At 37.4% G+C, this 21,078-nt stretch overlaps 1 pseudogene; it reads right to left on the minus strand.

Annotated features, from left to right (window-relative positions):
• Positions 1-7,775, minus strand: part of LOC101595325 — a 52,862-nt pseudogene extending 45,087 nt beyond the window's left edge.
• Between the last annotated feature and the right edge of the window lie 13,303 nt (positions 7,776-21,078).

The raw sequence follows: 21,078 nt of genomic DNA on the forward strand, positions 1-21,078 counted from the left end.
CTACAATCTGTATAGGCCATGACTCTCAAGTCATCAACTCTCATTGCTTTATATTTAATAGTCCTTCCTCAAGTTTATTTCTTTTATCTTAAATTTTACTTTATTTTACTATCAAGAGCAATAAAAACAAGTTTATACCTTCAGTGCTTTGTTTATAAATCTATAACACTTTTCAAAATTTTTCTAGCTTCTTCTTATTAGTCATTCCCTAAGCAGTACACCAAGTCCTCACATCTCTAATAGCTTCATATTTTTACTATAGCCACCACACACTTAGTGGCTTAAAGAAGCTCATTTAAAAAAATTACTGACAACATCTATACTTACAGACAATAAACCATGATAATTCCCTTCCCTCTCCAACTTTCCCATTCACAACACCACTCTCCATCATATCCCCTTCTTCTCTTCCTTAGTCTGTCTTTAATTTTGATGTCATCAACTTTTTCTCCTATTATAAGGGTCTTGTGAAGGTACTGCTAGGCACTGTGAGGTCATGGATATTGAGGCCAATTTCTGACTGGACAGTTGCATTGTAAGGAGTGGTACCTTTTCTTGGGCTTTTACATTCTTTCTACCACCTCTTTCACAATGGACCCTGAGCCTTGGAGGATGTTATAGAGATGTTTCAGGGCTGGATACTCCTCTGTCACTTCTTCTCAGCACTATGTTGCCATTTGGGTCATTGCAGTGATCACTGCCATCTTAACAGAGAAGTTTTTCTAACCAAAAGTGAGAGTAGCATTAATATATGAATATGAACATTAAGTGTAGTGCTTACAGGGCAGTTTGGTGAGAATAATATATGCATTTAGCCAGACAAGAGCAAGCTTTATATGCCTAAGGCTCATGACCTCCCCTGCCATAGGCTTTTAATTAGGTTTTAGTACTAGGCATATATTCCTTCCCATAGAGTGGGTCTCCAGTCCAATTATAGAACAGTTGGTTTCCCCAAGAGCAGACATGCCACTATTGCACTTGTTCAGTCATTTGGCCTGCCTGGCCAAAGTTGAGGCTTCCAGTGTCCATGGTTTTCACGGCTGATGACTTCTGTCTACCATAGGGCTGGCTGCATACAGTGCAGCTTTTTCCAGCTTTCAGTTGGCTGGTCTACAGGGAGAAGGTTTTCAGCTCAGCACCAGCTTGATTTCTCAGTGAACTTGCCATCCAGGCATGTGAAGTCTTCAGCAATAGGGTCTTATCATATGTTATTTGTGGGAAACCAAGGACCTTGGCAATAGCCTGTAATGTTTTGGAGGCAACAAGGACCTCCCTGGCCAACAACTCACTGGAAGGTATCCCATCCCTGGCACTGAAAATTTTCTAGTAGCCATCTATGTCTTCCAGATGTGCTATTATCCAAAGAAGTAGGCTTTCATATATCTTATTCACCATAGCTTGAATTTTGATTGTCCTTCTCTTAATCTCTTCCCCTGGCCTCTCTTAGGCCATTCCACTCCCTATAATCGATTGTTCTACTTACATACATAGAATATCATCCCCTAAAGTCCTTTCCTCTCCTCCATCCCTTATAGCCTTTTTCAACCTGACTGGCCTTTGCTACTGATTTTTGGTTCCAGTTCACACACAAATCTAAACATTTGTAGCTAGGATCCGCATGTGAGAGAGAACATGTGATATTTGGGTTTCTGTGCCTGGGTTGCCTCAGTATAATCCTTTCCAGATCCAACCTTTTCCCTGCAAATTTCATTTTTCTTTACTGCTGAATAAAACTCCATTGTGTAAATTCACCACACCTTTATTATCCATTTATCTGTTGAGGGACATCCAGGCTGGTTCCATTTCCCAGCTATTGTGAATAGAGCAGCAATAAACATGGATGTGCAAGTATCTCTAAGGAAGTGAGAAGAGTCATTAGGATATATGCTTAGGAGTGGTATAACTGGATCATATGGTAAATCTATTTTTAGCTGTCTCAAGAACCTCTACACTGATTTCCACAATGGCTGTACCAGACTACATTCCCACCAACAGTGTAGAATGGTTTCCCTTTTCCCACATCCTTGCCAACATTTATTGTCATTTGTTTTCTTGATGATAGCCATTTTGACAGGAGTAAAATAGAATCTCAAAGTAGTTTTAATTTGCATTTCACTGATGGCTAAGGATGTAGGACATTTTCTTAGCTCTTTATATGCCCTATGTATTTTTCCTTTGAGAACTCTCTATTTAGTTCCATAGCCCATTTTTTAATTGGGTTGTTTGATTTCTTATTGTTGTTTTTTGAGTTCTTTGTATATTCTGGATATTAATTCTCTGTCAGATGTATAGCTAGCAAAGATTTTCTCCCATTCTGTAGGTTGTCTCTTTGCTCTATTCACAGTGTCCTTTGCTGTACAAAAGTTTTGTAATTTCACAAGATCTCAGTGGTTGATTAGTGGTTTTATTTCCTGAGCAATTGGGGTTATATTCAGAAAGTCACTGCCCATGCCAATATGTTGAAGGGTTTCCCCTACCTTTTCCTCTAGCAGTTTCTGAATTTGAGGTCTGATATTAAGGTCCTTGATCCATTTGGATTTGATTCTTGTGCATGGAGAAAGACAAGGATATATTTTCATCCTTCTACATACAGGTATCCAATTTTCCCAGCACTATTTGTTGAAGATGCTGCCTTTTCTCCAATGATTTTTTTTTTTTTTTGGTATTTTTGTCAGTACTCAGATGGATGTAGCTGTCTGGCTTAATATCTGGGTCCTCTATTCTGTTCTATATCAGTGTGTCTGTCTTTGTGTCAGTACCATGCTGTTTTTGTTACTATGGATTTGTTATATAGCTTAAAATTGGGTATGGTGATACCACTAGCCTTATTTTTGTTGCTCAAAATTGTTTTGGCTATTCAAGGGTTTTTGTGCTTCCAAATAAATTTTTGATTTGTTTTTTTCTATTTCTGTGAAGAATGAGTTGGAATCTTAATGGGGATTACATTAAATGTGTAGATTGCTTTTGATAAGATTGACATTTTTACAATATTCATTCTTCCAATCCAAGAATATGGGATGTCTTTCCATGTCCTAGTGTCTTCTGCAATTTCTCACTTGAGTGTTTTAAAGTTCTCATTGTATAGATCCTTCACTTCATTGGTTAGGTTTATTCCAAGGTACTTTATTTATTTATTTATTTTTTGAGGCAACTATGAATGAGAGAGATTCGCTGAGTTCATCCTCCATATGTTTGTTGTTAGTATATTGGAAAGCTACTGATTTTGGTAAGTTTATTTTGTATCCTGCTACATTGCTAACATCTCTAACAGCTTTCTGGTAGAGTCTTTAGGGTCCTTTATGTATAGAATCAATCATCTGCAAATAATGATAATTTAGTCTCTTCCTTTCCAATTTCTATCTCTTTTATAAGTATGTTTTTCCTTATTGCTAGAGCTTAGACTTCCAGTACTATATTAAATAAAAATGTGGACAGTGGATACCCTTGTCTTGTTCCTGAATTTAGTGAAAAGGCTTCAAGTTTTTCCCCACTTAGTATTATGTTGACTGTAGGTTTGTCATAAATAGCTTTTATTATGTTGAGATTTGTTCCTTCTATTCTCAGTTTCTGTAGGATGTTCACCAAGAAGAGATATTGGATTTTGTTGAATACCTTTTCTGCATCTGTTGAGATGACCTACAGTCCATTTATATAGTCTATTTCATTTAATTTGCATATGTTGAACCATCCCTGCATATCTGGAATAATGCCTACTTGGTCAGGGTGAATAATCTTTCTGACATATTCTTTTAAAAACTTTTTTTGTTCATTTTTTGCTTATTTTTATTTATTTATTTGAAAGTGACAGAGAAAGAGGTAGATTTTAGGACAAGAAAGAAAAACAAGAGAAAGTAATATCAACCTTAAACTCTGTAAAAAGTATTGACTCTTTATCCTTGGAGATAGCTTGAAGATATAACCCTCAAAAGGAGTAAGGGGGAAGCACTTTAAAAGTAGGGCCCTGGAGAGGGTGGGATGAAGTCTAAGCTTAAAAGAATTTTTTTTTTTTCTGTCTCTCGCCTGTAACTCACAGTACCAGAGATTGGGTTTTATCCACATTGAGCTATTTATCAGAGAGACTTAAGAGGTCCTCAAATAAAGACAGTTTTCTGTCAAAGCACTTGATTACCTACCTGAGGCTAAAGCTAAGACCCTGTTGCTGAAGATACCATATGCTGTTGATACAGAGCATGGAGAGATCTGGCTGGAATTCAGAAGAAAGACAGTTAGATTGTCTAGTGCTGGAAAGAGCTACATGAGCTACTGGGGGAAAGTGGCCAAGAAAAATCTGAGCAAAGCTACTCAGAAGCAAACACACTGACAGGATGTACACACCAGTGCAATAGTGGCACACAGCCTCACTGGGTAAGCAATAGCTTTCTGAGTGGCTAAGAGATCTGTTCAGTGTAAAGGAAGCCATAACTGGAATTGGGAACCAGATCAGAATCCTATGGAGACAAAAATTATGCTCTCTGGTGTCAAGCTCTCACTAGTCTTTAGCTACCAGATGGGTTACAGATATCAAATTTTCCCTAAATTAATAATGTGTAGGGCTGGAGAGATGGCTTAGCGGTTAAGCACTTGCCTGTGAAGCGTAAGGACCCCAGTTCGAGGCTCCCCAGGTCCCACGTTAGCCAGATGCACAAGGGGGCACACGCGTCTGGACTTCGTTTGCAGAGGCTGGAAGCCCTGGTGCGCCCATTCTCTCTCTCCCACTATCTGTCTTTCTCTCTGTGTCTGTCGCTCTCAAATAAATAAATAAATTAAAAAAAAATAATGTGTATCCCATCTAAACTATGCTGACTTCACTCTCCATTGGAGAATCTGTTCTTCCTTTTCAGAAGGTAGCAAGACTGAAGAAGATAAACTACCCATGGTGCTTCAGCCAGGCCATAGCTGAAACCACAGAGGAATTGAGACAATCAAGAGTGCTGCCATGTGAACCTGATAATCAGCACCAGGTAGTAGGAGACAGACCATGAGGACACTCAACACCTACCAAAGCAGAGATGCAGAGGCTCCTAAGAGCTCATCTGAAGGACCTGAAAAATGCTTTGAGTGGATGTTCCTGCCGCAAGGGTTAGCACATTGTAAGGAGTCCTACCCTTTCTTTGGCTCTTACATTCTTTCTGCCACCTCTTCCACAATGGACCCTGATCCTTGGAAGGTGTGATAGAGATATTTTAGTGCAGAGCACTCCTCTGTCGCTTCTCAGCACCATGGTGCCTTTTGAGTTATCCCAAGGTCGCTGTCATCTGAAAAGAGAAGGTTCTCTAACCAAAAGTGAGAATAGCATTAATATATGGGTATAAACATTAAAAGAAGGCTTGCAGTGTCCACTGTTGAGTATCTTCACTTTCTTTCTCTCCCATTGGACTGCATGTAGCATAGCTTGTTCCAGATTTCTGTTAGTTGGTCTACATGGAGGAGGTTTTCAGCTCAGTTCCAGCAGGATTACTAATAGACAATTACTAATTCCAAGCATTATTTTAACTTTCTTGCTTCAAAGACTTATTTTTGTTCATTTCTCCATTCATACTTTAAAGTTCATACCTTGGAGCAGCTAGACTGGGTGGTGCATTCCTGTAATCCTAGCTATTTGGGAGGCTGAGGCAGAAGGATCTCAAATTCAAGGTCTGGCTACTTACAGAGTGAGTTATAGGCCAGCCTGGATAGCTTAGTGATATGCTACTTTAAAATGAATAAATTAAAAGGCAAGAAAAAATGCTGGTGACATAGTTCAGTAGTATAGCACTTCCTTACCATGAATGCAATCCCAGTTCAATCCTGGGTAATGAAAAAACAAAAGAGTGTGCAGACAATAGTTCTTCCATTGCATATGTTCTATTGGATAATGTTGGTCCAAAATAAAAATCTCTTTATGGTCTGGAGAGATGGTTTTGCCATTAAGGCACTTGCTTGCATAACCTAAGGACCCAGGTTCAACTCCCCCAGGGGCCCCTATAAGCCAGATGCACAAAAGTGAAGCATGTACACAGGTTACACATGCGCACAAAGTGGTACATGTGTTGAGTTCATTTGCAGTGTGGCTAAGGCCCTGGAGTGCTAATTCTCTCTCTCTCTCTGTCATAAATAAAATATCTTTTTATATAATCTACTCTTGCAAACAGTAAACACTTGGTCCTTCTTAAGCAACATATTCTTCAAATATGCAAAATACATTTGCAATCCTAGGAATATAATGATAAAGTCATTAGTATCTAACAAAATCAAGCTCACATCTTAACACCATTTTCACTTGTCTAAGTAATTTAACTGAGCTCTGATTTTGTGATACCTTCACCTTACATTTATCTTTCCCTTCATAAATCTAGGTTTTTACTGCCAGGCTGTTTTCATTTGTTCCCATTCACAGCTTCTCATTCCTCCTTCCCATCCAGCCATCTATACTGAGGTCCTTTAAACTCTGTATCTGAACTTCCTTTTCTAAATCATGAGCAACTACATTCCACAAAGATCACTTCTTTTGCTTTCCTAGTACTTGAGCATCACCTCACCAGATTTATTCCCTCTTTGATGCACTGTCTAGGCCATCAGCTCCTCAAAGCTGAATTCACTATGAATGGCACAGATCCAAATCTGATTCATGAGTTCTGTCAGCTGCTCAAGATCCAGCTCCATGTAATTGTTACCACTCCATTCTCCACACCAAGTGGGGTCAGCCTTAACTCTGAGTTTACTGGGTCAATCTGTGCTATGTCCCTGATCCAGGATCCTGCAGCCTTGATCAATGCTATGACCTTATACCACTGAGCTGCTGGTCCTACTCTAATCCTAGTCTGAGAATTGACCCCAGTCTGAGCTCAAATCTAATTATAATCCAGCTTTGGCTTTCACTTTATGGTTTTCCTTTGCCTTATAGATCTGAAAGTGTTTTAGATTGCCATCCTGGGTATATTAGTCAGGGTTCTCTAGAGGAACAGAACTGCTAGAATGAATTATTTTAAAAAGGGAATTTATTGGAATAGTTTACAGTAGTCCAATAGTAGTTGCAGGCCTGAGCATCAAGAAATCTGGTAGCTGCTCAGTCCATGTGGCCAGATGCCTTAGAAGTCCCAATCTAGCACTGCAGATGGTGCTGGAAGGCCTGGAGGCTTCCTGAGGAACCCCTGGTTTTTGATCCATGTGGGTCTTCAGTCCATGCTAGAAGGCAGCAAGCAGCTCTGACAGCCAAGTGGGAAGAAAGAAGGGGCTCTCTTCACCCAGATCTTCCTTATATGAAATCCCCCTCTGAGCTGGCCTCCCCCCTCTGGGGAAGGGCTCACTCTAGGGGAAGGACTTCCTCCTTTAGTTGATCATTCCTAGGAGACCCACCCCAAAGGGATTTCTGTGGATTACTAAACAGATCAAGTTGACAAAACCTTAACTATCACACTGGGTTTCCTTACTAATATTCAGTTTATTTGCTACAAGTTTCAAACAATGAGGCTTGGAACTCTTCTCATGCTCATTCCTAAAAATTCACATCCTTTTGATACAAATCTTAGCTCCTATATCTGGACATACACTGCCTTCTAAGAGCTCTATCTGCCCAGCTTATTGACACTCCTATGATTTGAGAGCATCTGAACATTTTCATTATGCCTGGGCTGACCTTGCAGCATCATAGGGGTGATGAGCTGAGTTTCCACAGTAGAAGTTGCTGAGTCCCAGTTCTTGTTTGGAGTATAACACTCTGTTACTATGAGCAGCTCTGTTTTAAGGCAGTACCATATTCTGGCTTTGCTTCCAGTAAACATCCACACTTCCTCCATAACCGTTGCATATATCCCCAGTGTTTCTAAAGGTTCCATAGTTTTATATGTGTGGTTGTTAAATGAGTTCATCTCTGAGTTGTCCTTGACACTCCCCACTGCCATTCTCCAGATGGCATGTGGCATACACTGGGAAGTTATTAACTGGCTATGAACAATGAAATAATAGAGAGGATGAATGTCACATACTGTTGAATCTTAGGGTTTATAAGGTTACTGAAAGCATGCATGCTCATCAGAAAAATGGTCATAATAATACTAAATTATTACAGGCATTAAAAGGATTAGCTACAAGAGTGTGGTACACCCACTGGAATAGGCTTAGAATTCTTGTAGTGTTAATATTTTAATCAAAGCTTATGTTAGAGGCACCATTTGCTACATTCCAACCATGGTTAAAGCTATTCTAAGTTTTCTTTTTCTTTTTTTTTATTCTAAGTTTTCATTAGAGTTTATTTTTAGATTGATTTTAGACTCAGTCTGAATGGAAGGTACATAAAGGAAATCTATGCTTTGATGAATATGAAAAATATTTTAAAAATATTTTGTTTATTTATTTATTTATTAGATGGAGGGAGGGAGAGAGAGAGGGAGAGAGAGAGAGAGAGAGAGAGAGAGAGAGAGAGAGAGAGAGAGAGAGGGAGAGAATGGGCATGCCAGGGCCTCTAGCCACTACAAATGATCTCTAGATGCATGCATCATCTTGTGCATCTAGCTTATGTGGGTACTGGGGAATTGAACCTGGGTCCTTAGGCTTTCCAGGCAAGTACCTTAACCACTGAGCCATCTTTCCAGCCCTGAAAATATATTTTGATTAAGCTTCCTCACTATCAACATTTTCCACTTGAGAGTACATTTCTTTTTTAAAAAATTATTTATGTGTGTGTATTTAGGAGTGTGAGCATCTGTGGTAAAAAAAAAAAAAATGCTTGTAAGCCTGGTGTCTCAAGTTTGATAAAGCTGGATGGAAAGACCCACACACATTTGCAATCGCAGGTATGGGAATGGCAGGTAGAACCAGGATAATCCAGGGTGTGTCATGCCAGCTAGACTGACTCACATGTTGTGGCAAAAACTGTCCAAAGAAAAGTGGAAAGAGAGAACAAACACCTCAAGGTTGTCTTCTAATTTCCATATGCTTGCTGTGACACACACGTGCATATGCATGTGTGTGTGCACGCACACACACACACACACAGACACACACACGCACACACACACATATTTTTGTTTCAAGTCAGGGTCCATAACCCATATTCTAAAGAAAAACAACAACAACAACTTTATTTTCAGTGGCAGAACCAGGAGGAACAAGAAAAATCTGAGATTCAAAGGCTGAAGAACTTTCATGATTTTAGATCACTATAATGTGTAATACCAGTCAAAAGAAAAGTCTCAAATTCAGTGACTCAGTCACTGTAGTCAGACCCAGAGGAATTATACAGATGCCTCTTTGTTTCCTGAAATTGATATATATTTACTTTTAGAGTTCTTTTTTCAACAAAACACTAAAACTTACCTTTAAACAAAGTATTACATCTTTTTGAGTAAATGAAAATCTTACAACTTAAATTTGAAAGTCAAAATCAAAATGTTTATTAAAGACAAATGGAAGCAGAGTCACATCTCTCTCAGTCTAAGATAACTTGATTTCTAGGGCCCAGACATGCCTGGGATGTGTTAGTTGGGAATAATTGAAAAAAAAATAAAAGGAATGTTCTGTTTATAGAACCATTAAACTGTGTAAGTAGGAAATTCAACTACATGCATCAAAACATGTTTTCAACCCTGTAGTTTCTATTTTGAGCAGGGCTAATTACTATACTCCCATTGTATTGCTGAGATAGCTTTTGATTTCTTTTCTTTTGCTGTAGTGAATACTTGCTTTAGATATTCACTCAGATTTTTAAAAAACCTATAAAAAGAACATCCTTTATAGAATTATAACAACATAAACATTTGCAGAATTTTTTGTTAACTTGCTAATTATTATTACAAATAAAAACTTTGATAGGTAATTTTGGAAATATATTTTCAGTACCTATACTTTTAACAGGAATCCTTTATACTTTGAACTTGATTTGGTTACATGTCAATATTTTACTTAGTTTTGAAATTGTATCTAAGTTTTGTTGTAAGGTTAATAATGCAACCAAAAATGAAGGATAATTGTTTCTCTGCAATGTTGTCTAAGGTCACAGAACTGGAGCTGTCATAAATCAAGGAAAAATAATCAAGAATAGGCAGAAATTTATGCAAGAAACTCTCTGAGTAATATAATTAAAATAATAGTTTTGCCCTTGCTTTTGAAACAACAGTGTCATTCATCTTTGCTAGAGTTGACAGAGAAACAGGGTTCTCACCTTTTTATCTTTTACCCCCAAGAATAGTCAACAAGCAGAATTCACTTAACTACAGGTCAACCATACTTTCATGTTTCATTTTGGCTGGAAATCCTGCTTGGAACAAAGATTTCATAGGAAATTCTCATTCTGGCAATAAGAGGTGCCAATCCAGGTGTGCTTTATTTTCACATTGACCTGTGGAAGAAGGTATTCACATAATTATGAATATACCTGCTGAAAAAATAAAATAAAGTTCTGACGCACATAGAAAATTTAACTGTATGTTGTTTTATTCTACTGCTACTGCTTTTTTTGTGTATAGTATGCATTTGTGCACATGTGGGGTATGCATGTGTGTGTAGTTGTGCACACCATATGCACATGTAGTGGAGGCTATATACATATATAAGAGGTTGCATGTGTCTACCTCTATTATTCTTCTGTATTAATTTCTTGAAACAGAGTATCTCACTGACCCTGGGATGCTTTGAGTTTTGGGCTAGACTGGCTGTTCAGCGAGCCCCAGTCATCCTCCTGTCTCTGCCCCACCTAGCTTTTTATGTGTGTATTGGAGATTCACATCAGGTCCTTAGGCTCGTGCAGCAAGAACTGTTACCCACTGAATCATCTCTCTAACCCATCTGCTACTATTTTTTTTAAACTAAAAGCAGGCATGTTCATATTTTCCAAGCAAAGCATCTGAACTTACAACTTCTTGGTTGATTAGAAGTTCTGAGACTCAAGTGGCAGAAGAGATTTTCACTCTATGTCCTTGGTGCAATGTGTGGATGCTATCCAAAGGGATGGAGTTTTACATGTTGCCCAATTAACATAAATGTCTCTGCAGAAAAAAATTGTGGTAGTTAAAGAAAATACAGTTAATTGAATAACATTTAAAAATATTGTTATTTTTTCATTTGTAAACAGAGAGAGAAATAAGAGAGACAGAAAGATAGAAAGAGAGAGAGGAGAGAGAGAGAGAGAGAGAGAGAGAGAGAGAGAGAGAGAGAGAGAGAGCATGGGCATGCCATGGCCTTCAGCCCTTGCAAAATAACTCCAAATTCATGTGTCACTGTGCATCTGGTGTTATATGGGTACTGAAGAATTGATCCAGGGTTCTTAGGCTTTGCAAGCAAGTGTCTTAATTGATACTTTATAATGGAGAAAGCCATGCACATCTTCCACATCAGAAGTTTCTTCTTGAGTTGGTACTAAAATAGAAAGTAAGCACTGAAAGATAGAGCCAACAAGAAAAATTATACAAGGTATTCAGATTATTTTTCTGTCAGGAGGGTTGCTGTGAGCATCCATGATAGCTTTTAGAGGCAGTATTGATCTTGTGTCTTTCTGTAGTTAATACATCACTTCCTCCTCAAAGGTGTATCCTGTTTTAGTGAACAATTATATATTATTTATTTTAATCCACACCTGCATGAATGTATCATAGTGATTTTCCACAATGAGTTTTAATTATTTCTCATGGTTGCAGATATAAAGGGCAATGAGCAAACTGAAAATATTCTTGGAGTTAAGCTTGTGATATTGTCAGTGCAAGAGAATGGACAGAAAGTACAGGAAACATGTGGTGAATGTACAACACTCTGGAAACAAGCTGGTTAGTATTGTTGCTTCTTTTTGATATTTTTCCTACATTAAACTTTCATTTTCAGCATTAAAAAGCAATTAAATCTCTTTGCTATTATATAGTCATGGACTTAGCTTTGTATTCTTCAAAAGGAAGTGTAGCCATAGATGATATTTGCTGCTATAACTTTACTGATGTATTTTGCTCATTGCATATTACATATAATTTTAAATGCTTATAGCAATAAAATACTATTTGTATGATTATATGATATCCAAATAAACCTATTTAACTTCCTATATTCATTAACATGTGGCTATAAAGCCCCAATGAAGTTATTCATTTATTAATTATTTTTTACAATTTGATGCTTACAGTTTTGTGTATGACCTCTAGATGTGTCAGATCCAAGATTTCTAATTATGCTGAAAACAAAATATAAATATTAGACATAGATATTATCTTTAGGCCTGACAACAAAGTCTTCTATATATACCTGCTTTATGTAAAGAGATAATTGTCTATATTTTTAAAAAATGTTTTTATGCCAAGAACTAAGCCACTACTGTATAGTTTTCACAAGTGCTTCTATGTAACTTTGTACCTGATTAAATAGTCTTTGACAACAAAACAAAGGAAGGGCATGTTTTGAATATTGAAATGGCAAATTCAAATTCACTGCCTGAAGAATAAATGGCAAGTGTGTGTGTGAGGAAAATATTTGCCATGGTCATAAGGAGCTGTGACAATCAGCCTGCATTAATTACTTCTTAGGTAAACTAGAGATGAAAGTCCTGTTTCTCAATGAATTTTCTGTTATTTGAATAAAAGAACCTTGTAGGGACTCCTCATACACCAAAAAGGGGAGATTGTTCCTTTTGGGTCATCAAAAGACCCTCCTGAAAAAGTTCTCATTGTCACTTCTGAATGGCCCTCTAACCCTCTTTATTTTGGTCAAGATGTCTAAACACTCAGATAAAAACAAATTCTTCTTAGTTATTTTTTTATTTTTATTTTTGGTTTTTGAGGTGGGGCCTCACTCTAGCCCAAGCCAACCTGGAATTTACTATGTAGACTCAGGGTGGCCTTAAACTCACAACAATCCTCCCACCTCTGCCTCCCAGGTGCTAGGATTAAAGGCATGTGCCACCATGCCCAGCTCTTAGCTTGGTTTTGTCTTCTCCATCATGTCTCTAGACAACAATAGATAAATATGTGTATTATTTAAACATAGAGTGTATGCATATGGCTAGCTGTAGGCTTCAGCTTATTATAGATAATAGCATCGTTGCAAAAATATTTATCTTAAGAACAAATTCAATAATGTAATTTTTAAATTACTTGAAGGTTTTAAACAAAAGAGAAAGTAAATTTTGGTGTGTGTTTTTTCTGGTTAGGAATATACAAGATCATAAGTCAGTCCTTATAAAGGTAGGCAAGGACCTACAGAATTTCCTCTGCTAAGTGCAGTATGTACTTTGGTTGCCTCCAGCTATTACTAGTTAATACAAACGACCTGATTGAAACATATCTACATTCTCTAACTATTGAAAATTTGTAGAGACTGCACTTGTACTAAGAGTAAGAGCAACTTGTCTCATTAAAATGATCACCCATGCTGCAAAGCTGAGCCCAGATCATGGATTCACCACCCCACTGTAGACTCACCTGCCATTATTTTCTTTGAAAGAGCTAGCATTCCAGTGGGTCCAGAAAATTTTGGAAATCTAACCTGATGAGTTTTACTTTGTTTACAAAATGTATTAACATGTCCAAAATCATTAGCCATAGCCACATTAAATATAATTAATACAATCAGTAGAAATTGGGAGTTGTTGTGAAGAGCACAGGGAATGTATGGTATTAACTAGACAAATGATTTGTCCTTGACATGGAATCACAAATTCTCTTGGCTATATCATGATGTAAGTTGTGTGAGGAGATGTTTTTGGAATTTATTTATGGGTACAGCACAGTATAACATACTCTGTACATTATTAACTAGCTCAATACATCATAATATTACACCATACACTATACATAGTATAGTGTGGTGGAAAAGCTAGTGGTCTTAACAAGGGAAGGTCTGAGCTCCAGTGATTACTAGTTTGTAGGAATGACAGATCAATTATTTTTACTTCAATATTCCAATTTCCAAAAGTACCTGAATAGGTTATATCTGATCAGTTCTGAGGACCTTTTCAATTCTTTCATTCTATTCCTTATAGAAGAGCATATTCCACCCACAGCCACTGTAATATGGAGAAGCTAGCACACTTGCTTCATTTGGAGCACTGGAAATATTTATAAAAGTTAGCTTAAATGTCACACATACTACCTACTTTGACTTTTTGTTCTCAGAGCATAAGAAGACATTTATTCCTTTGAAAACCTCTATTGTATTTTTTGTCACAAAAGGGTCCAAACTTTTGAAATGAAACTATGAATTTCTGCTAACTTAGGTTTCATCTCTGTAGCAGGGCATGTGTACAAATGACCAAAAAGGTCAAAGTTTTACATCCTGCTGTCCACCATCAAATCACATATCCTGTGATGGCCCTTCCAACTTGCCTGAGGTCTGGGTAAGCCCAGAGATCCTTGCACATTCAGAATGCCAACACCCAAAATCACACAACACACAGGTAATGTCTGCTAAAGTAGCTTTTCCTTTGATTGGGATATGTTGAACAGGGGTATGCTCTTGGTCTGTTCTTTCCTTGGAAATGTAGTTATTTGTCTACTTTCATTTAAATTTGCTGTGTTTTCAGTATCATTATGTCACTGTGAAGTAATTCATGGGAAGACTATGACTAGCTAGTCTATTTTTAGAGAACTAGTGATCTAGTCTAGAACTCAAATATTATTATAGATAGAAAACATAAATGGCAATCAAAAGAAACAAATACAAATGTAAGGCCCAAATTCATAGTTGGTGAGTGAACTAAAGATAAAATATGTTGGCAAGTGTATTGTTCAATTAAATAGTTATGTTTTGATAGGAAAACTGTCATAGTTAATGTTTTATTCAGTATGGTGGAGTTGTAAAATTCTTTTTGTTTTCAGAGGTTAACTAAGTCATATCATTCCTAGAATTTGAAGAGGTTTAATCAGCTGGTCCTTAAGGCTGAATGCATATTGGAATCTTCTGGGGATTATTTAAGACATAGGGATGACTGAATTCTACCTTACCTATTATTCAAAAACTCTTGGGGTGAGCCCCTATAACAACAGTTTTAAAACCTGTTCAGAGGAATCAGATGTGCAGCCACTGTTGACAATGAGTAATCTAGGTTCATTTCATTATTGAGCATTAAGGGAAAATATGGTTAAGGTGAATTGAAAGATGTACCAGAATTCACATTACCTTTGCCAGAAGGACCCAACACATGAGTATAACTTGGCTTTTCTATAGTCTGGTTATGTGCAATATATTTCAATAAAGGGTTCTTTGTAAATTTATTTGAGGTAGTATTCTAGACTCTTACCAGATTCACATAAACCCCATTGTCATTTCTTTTACTTAACTCTTATTGCTATAGTCAAAGTAAAAAAGATGCTCTTCATCTAAGGGCTTATTTCCACTTATGATTCCCATGTCATTCGCCCTTATCTTGCTCCCACAGTTTTGGGTCCACTACCCTTTCCATAAAACTATGGCTTCCCAACAAATACTGTGGTCTATATTTTTGGTTAAGTCCTACTTGAATCTGCATTGAAACTATGAATTTTACCTTTTATTCTTTGAGAGCCTTGCTCTCACTTAAGTGATAGTACACAATGTTTGGACTCCAAATTCCTTTAAAAAATATTTTATTTTTATTTATTTCACAAAGAAAGAGGGAGAGGTAGAGAGAGAGAATGGGTGTGCCAGTGCCTCCAGCCATTGCAAATGAACTCCAGATGCATGCACTCCCTTGTGCATCTGGCTAATGTGGGTCCTGGGGACTTGAACCTGGGTTCTTTGGCTTTGCAGGCAAGTGCCTTAATCATTAAGCCATCCCTCCAGTCCATGGACTCGAAATTCTTTTTCCTAATGCCAATACTATATTGCATCCAAAAAACATAATCTTGAAAGCTAGTGATTCTATACTTATTATTTCTAATAAAACAAAAGCTTTATATTTCTATGATACCACATTGCCTGAGAATAGTCATAACAAATATTTGTGAAAGTACTTTAGAATGAACAGCACAAATTGGCTTTGTTAACCCTATGTTATAAACAACTTATATCACTAACTTGTGAGTGGTAAGATGGGACTCAAAGCAGTTAAGCTAATGTATATTCCAATACAGAGTGTCAAAAAACATTCTGACTTTATTCTTATAAACCGTGCAGGTAAATTACTTAGTCAGTGATAAAGATAATGAAATAATAAGCAGGGTCTTAGTTTACCTAGTAAAATGTGTCTCACTTTTAAGAAGCTCTTTTCATTGTCCAATTTCAGGAAAGAAGTAATGACACAGTTATATTTTTTGGTCCCTCTAATTATACTAGGCCCCAGACAGCCACCTACATACTGAAGGGTAGAAATTTATCAAAGGTTATTATCAAAGGTTATTAACATCCATTTCATGCCAATACTTCTTAATAAATTGGATATTCTAAGAACCATCATGAAAGTCTTCATAATGTATCATTACTCTCCTGATAATATAGTCACTGACAAATGCTTAGGTATTTGCCACTGGTCACTGGACACTGTATCATACTGAAGGTTTACTATTTGATATTATGGATGGTGGATAGAGTTCTAGCTAGACTGAAAGAACTATTTAAAATTTTTTTTGTTCATTTTTATTTGTTTATTTGAGAGTGACAGAGAGAGAAAGAGGCAGATAGAGAGAGAGAGTGAGTGAGAATGGGCATGCCAGGGCTTCCAGACTCTGCAAATGAACTCCAGATGTGTGCGCCCCCTTGTGCATCTGGCTAACGTGGGCCCTGGAGAATCAAGCCTCGAACCTAGGTCCTTAGGCTTCACAGGCAAGTGCTTAACCACTAAGCCATCTCTCCAGCCCAAGAAAGAACTATCTTATATCTATGCATGTACAATGAAGGAACTGCGTAGAGGGCCAAGTAATATAAGGACATTGTTCAAGGTCAAGGTAGAGATGATGAAAACTTGGACTACAGAGGTGTCAGAAGACATGGGGAGAAAGTTAACAATATTAGAAAAAAATCAGGTCAAGGTGAGAGAGCTTGGGAATGATTTGAAACTAAAAATGATGCCTAGATTTTTTTTTTCTTTTTAAATTATTTATTTATTTATTTGAGAGTGACAGACACAGAGAGAAAGACAGATGATGCCTAGATTTTTAACCCTAAATTTTAAATACCTCGTGATTTCTATAGTATTAATGCCACAAATTATAAGTATTGCAAAAAAAATCATGGTAAATAGTATTTGCCTTTACCTTTTTTATGTTAATTTACGTATTTTTTGTAGGTGAAGGAAAGGTCTCTGTGGAAAGTCTTTCTGGCTTGCCTCTTAGCCTGTGTGCTAAGAACAGCAATTGGAGTACTCTTTCTAAGTCTGGTGAATAATAAAAATAATCCTTCTATTGTCATCCAACCGCCCTTAAACAATGGAGTGCCTACAGTTATACCTGTAACAACTTCTACTTCTCAAACTACAGTGGCCTCTGTTTCAGCAGGAACAACTGCTATAACTTCCACAACAACCACCACTTCAACTCACACTGAATCTACAGCAGTCACAAGTATAGCTGCTTCAACTCAGGTTACAACCTCCACTCCAGCTACAGCCACATCAGCCATGACCATCATTTCAACTCAACCTTTAACCACAACAGTTACAACTTCAACTGAACCCACAAGTACTGTTGCTTCAAGCCAAGCTACAGCCTCTGCAACCTCCACTCCAATAGTCACAACTGCAGCCACTTCCAGCCATACTACAATCTTCACTCCAACAATCACAGGAATAGCCACTTCAAGCTAGACTAGAACCTCTGCAGCCTCCACTCAAAAGATCACAAGTATAGTTACTTCAAGCTAGGCTACAACCTCTGCAACCTCCACTTCAATTACAGCCACATCAGCCATGACCATCACCTCAACTCAAACTTGAAGCTAAGTCAGCTTCAGCTGCAAGTAAAACCACATCTGCCACCAGCACTACAGAAGCTGCAACTACTACAGTGCCACTCAGAGTACTGCTTAACGGCCATGTTGACCCTTGCTGCATCCAGATCTCCTCTGCTCAGCTGACAACTACAATAGTTGCTTGCAGTTGAACCACTGTCAATTATTAAAATGATTTATTATGCATCAAGGTCACCTTTAGTTATCACCAATACAAATTACCCTCCAAAATACCCTCCAGTCCCACTGCCTTTCCCCAACCTAAAATTCTAGTTACCTCTTCTAAACCGGCTGAATCTATATCCTTGATGTTTCTATATCATACCTACAATAAAGATGCTATTTGACCAATAATAATTTGGACTATATTCATGTTAAATGGAAGAATGACCACAAACTATTTTCATGTGATTGAGCATTTATGTTGTATGAATTTGAAATTTGTTCCATTGTTAAAGTAATATAATTTCACATGGGAAAAGTAATTCAACTTGTTCACATAGGAAATTATTACAAAACTTCTTTTTTTTTTTTTTCTGAGGTAGGGTCTCACGCTAGCTAAGGCTGATCTGGAATTCACTATGTAGTCTCAGGGTAGCCTTGAACTCTAGGTGATCCTCCTACCTCTGCCACCTGAATGCTGGGATTAAAGGCTTGCACCACCACATCTAGCTCATTACAAAACTTTAAAGAAAATCTCATAGTAATATTAACCACTTTGTATGCATTGGTTTCAGTTATTAGTATTGCATTTCTTTCCACACAAATTAACTGTATAATTAGGAGAAATTTCATATGCAGGAGATTTAAACAAATGACACTAGAGCCTCGAGAGTTTACCAACTAGCAAATTATATTACCTTGTGAACTTCTACCACTATGAAGACAGAGTCTTGGCCATTACTGTAACAGAAATTTCAGGCACTATTATGGACAAATCATAAATCTTGTTATAGTACTCTGAGGCCAGCATGAGCCAAAATACTTATTCAATACTGAGTCATGTTTGTAAATTGGTCTTTTAGATTTCATCTTCCCTCTTTGCTTTCTCAGAAGGACTCTGGGGCACTGGAGAGAATAGTGGATGCCTGCTCTTCTGGTCCCTGAATCTACTGTGGCTCATGCCTGATGAGGTGTGGTGCACAGGCTTCCAGCTGTGTGTTTTTCTAGTGTTTTCTGCTCCTCATCAGTGGTAACCTGTGCTCTGGTCTGGTGGCCCTTTTTGCAAGCTGGTAATTATTTGTCCCTGGATTTAACTATGGCCCCAATAGCCACTAACTTCCTCCATCTGCCACATGAATATCTCCAAATTGAGACTTCTCTACCTATGTAGCAACTGCTGGATTCCATACAAACTACAATGAATCTGAGGCGGTTTGAGGTTAACAGACTTCCAGCCCATGAAATTACCATTTCCAGTTTTAGAATAGATTAAAAAAAATTATGAGAGAGAGAGAGAGTGTGTGTGTGTGTGGGTGGGGGGGAGAGAATTGGCAGACCTGGGCCTCTAGCCATTGTAATCCAACTGCAGATGTGTGTGCCACCTTGTGTGTCTGCCTTACTTGGGACCTGGAGAATCGAACATGGATCCTTAGGCTTTGCAGGCAAGCACCTTAACTGCTAAGCCATCTCTCCAGCCCTGGAATAAATTTTTGTTAGTAACAATTAATTAAAATAATTTTGTGCTTATCCATTTCTCACCAAAATTCTTTGAGGATAGAGTGGAAAGGATTCTTATCTTTCTTTTCCTTTATGTTCAGGATTCTTCCTTATCTTTAATATTCCTCTTAAGTGACTCATCTTCTGCCATTCCTGGTACTACAAAGGTGGTCCAGATGAAAGTGATAAGAAATTAACATACTAATAACATAAAATTCCTCACCCCAAGATGGTATGCCTATTATGCATATAAACACTAATAGAATTGTTCAGCACTGTATAAACATAATATAGTAGATGTCATGGTTTAGATGTAAAATGTTCCCCCTCTGCATTGTGTTTGAATGCCTGGCCCTCAAGTAGTGATAATATTTTTTGTTGTTGTTGGTTGTGGGGTGTTATAGAAACTTTGGGACTGGGGTTGGTGAACTTTAGGTAATATCTGCCTTTGGTTTCAGCCTGGACAGTCTGTTGCTTTATATTCCAAGATGTGAAGAGCTGTGACCTCATTCTTCTGCTGTTATGGTCAGAATGAGACAAGATGCTTCTTAGCCATGATAGAATCTCTAAACCATGGTCCAAAATAAATCTTTCCTTGCTTAAGTTGCTTTTGTCATGGATTTTATAAAAATGAAGAAGATATTAATAAATAAATAAAGACACATATAAACACATATACCTATAATCAAATTCCTGTGTCAAATAAAAATCATTTCATATCTCACAATTTATATAAATTAAAAAATATTTGCCTATACTGGGTTAGTTTCTGCTATGGTATGCTGTTGGTGGACTTAAGTTTGTGCAAAATTATGTAATTTTGACATTTAGTTACCACTTAGTATGACTTTGGGCATATAATTTCACTTCTCTGTATCATTTCCTTCATGTAATTTTTGTAAAAATAATGTCTCCATCACATGCCAACTATTGTTATGAGCACTATTGAGCTTATACATAAATGACTCAGAAAAATAATTGAAATATGATTTACAAACACAGTTGTAGAAGTTAAGGATAACACTTTAACATTTAATTTAAAATGTATGGTCAATATTATTTTTTTAAAAAACAAATATTCCTGTTGGGTGTGGTGGCACATGTCTTAAAGCACAGCATTTGGGAGGCTGAGGTAGGAGGATCACTGTAAGTTCGAGCCACTCTGAAACTACATAGTGAATTCCAGGTCAGCCTGGGCTACATTGAAATCCTGCCTTAAAAAACAAAAAATAAATAAGGGCTGGAGAGATGGCTTAGTGGTCAAGCGCTTGCTTGTGAAGCCTGAGGACACCGGTTCGAGGCTCGATTCCCCAGGACTCATGCTAGCCAGATGCACAAGGGCGTGCATGCATTTGGACTTCATTTGCAGTGGCTGGAGACCCTGGTGCACCCATTCTCTCTCTCTATCTCTTTCTCTGTCTGCCTCTTTCTCTCTCTGTCTGTCGCTCTCAAATAAATAAATAATTTTAAAAACACCAAATAAATAAATAAATATTCCTGGGATCTTTCCACCTAATGGAACCCCAGTGACATTTGACTTCTAGGTCTTGGTTTCTAGATACCAATTCTTCTTAAAATAAAAAAAGAAGCTCTTCACTTATTTTTACT

Source organism: Jaculus jaculus, chromosome 15, assembly GCF_020740685.1.
Source record: "Jaculus jaculus isolate mJacJac1 chromosome 15, mJacJac1.mat.Y.cur, whole genome shotgun sequence".
Taxonomy (NCBI): Eukaryota; Metazoa; Chordata; class Mammalia; order Rodentia; family Dipodidae; genus Jaculus; species Jaculus jaculus.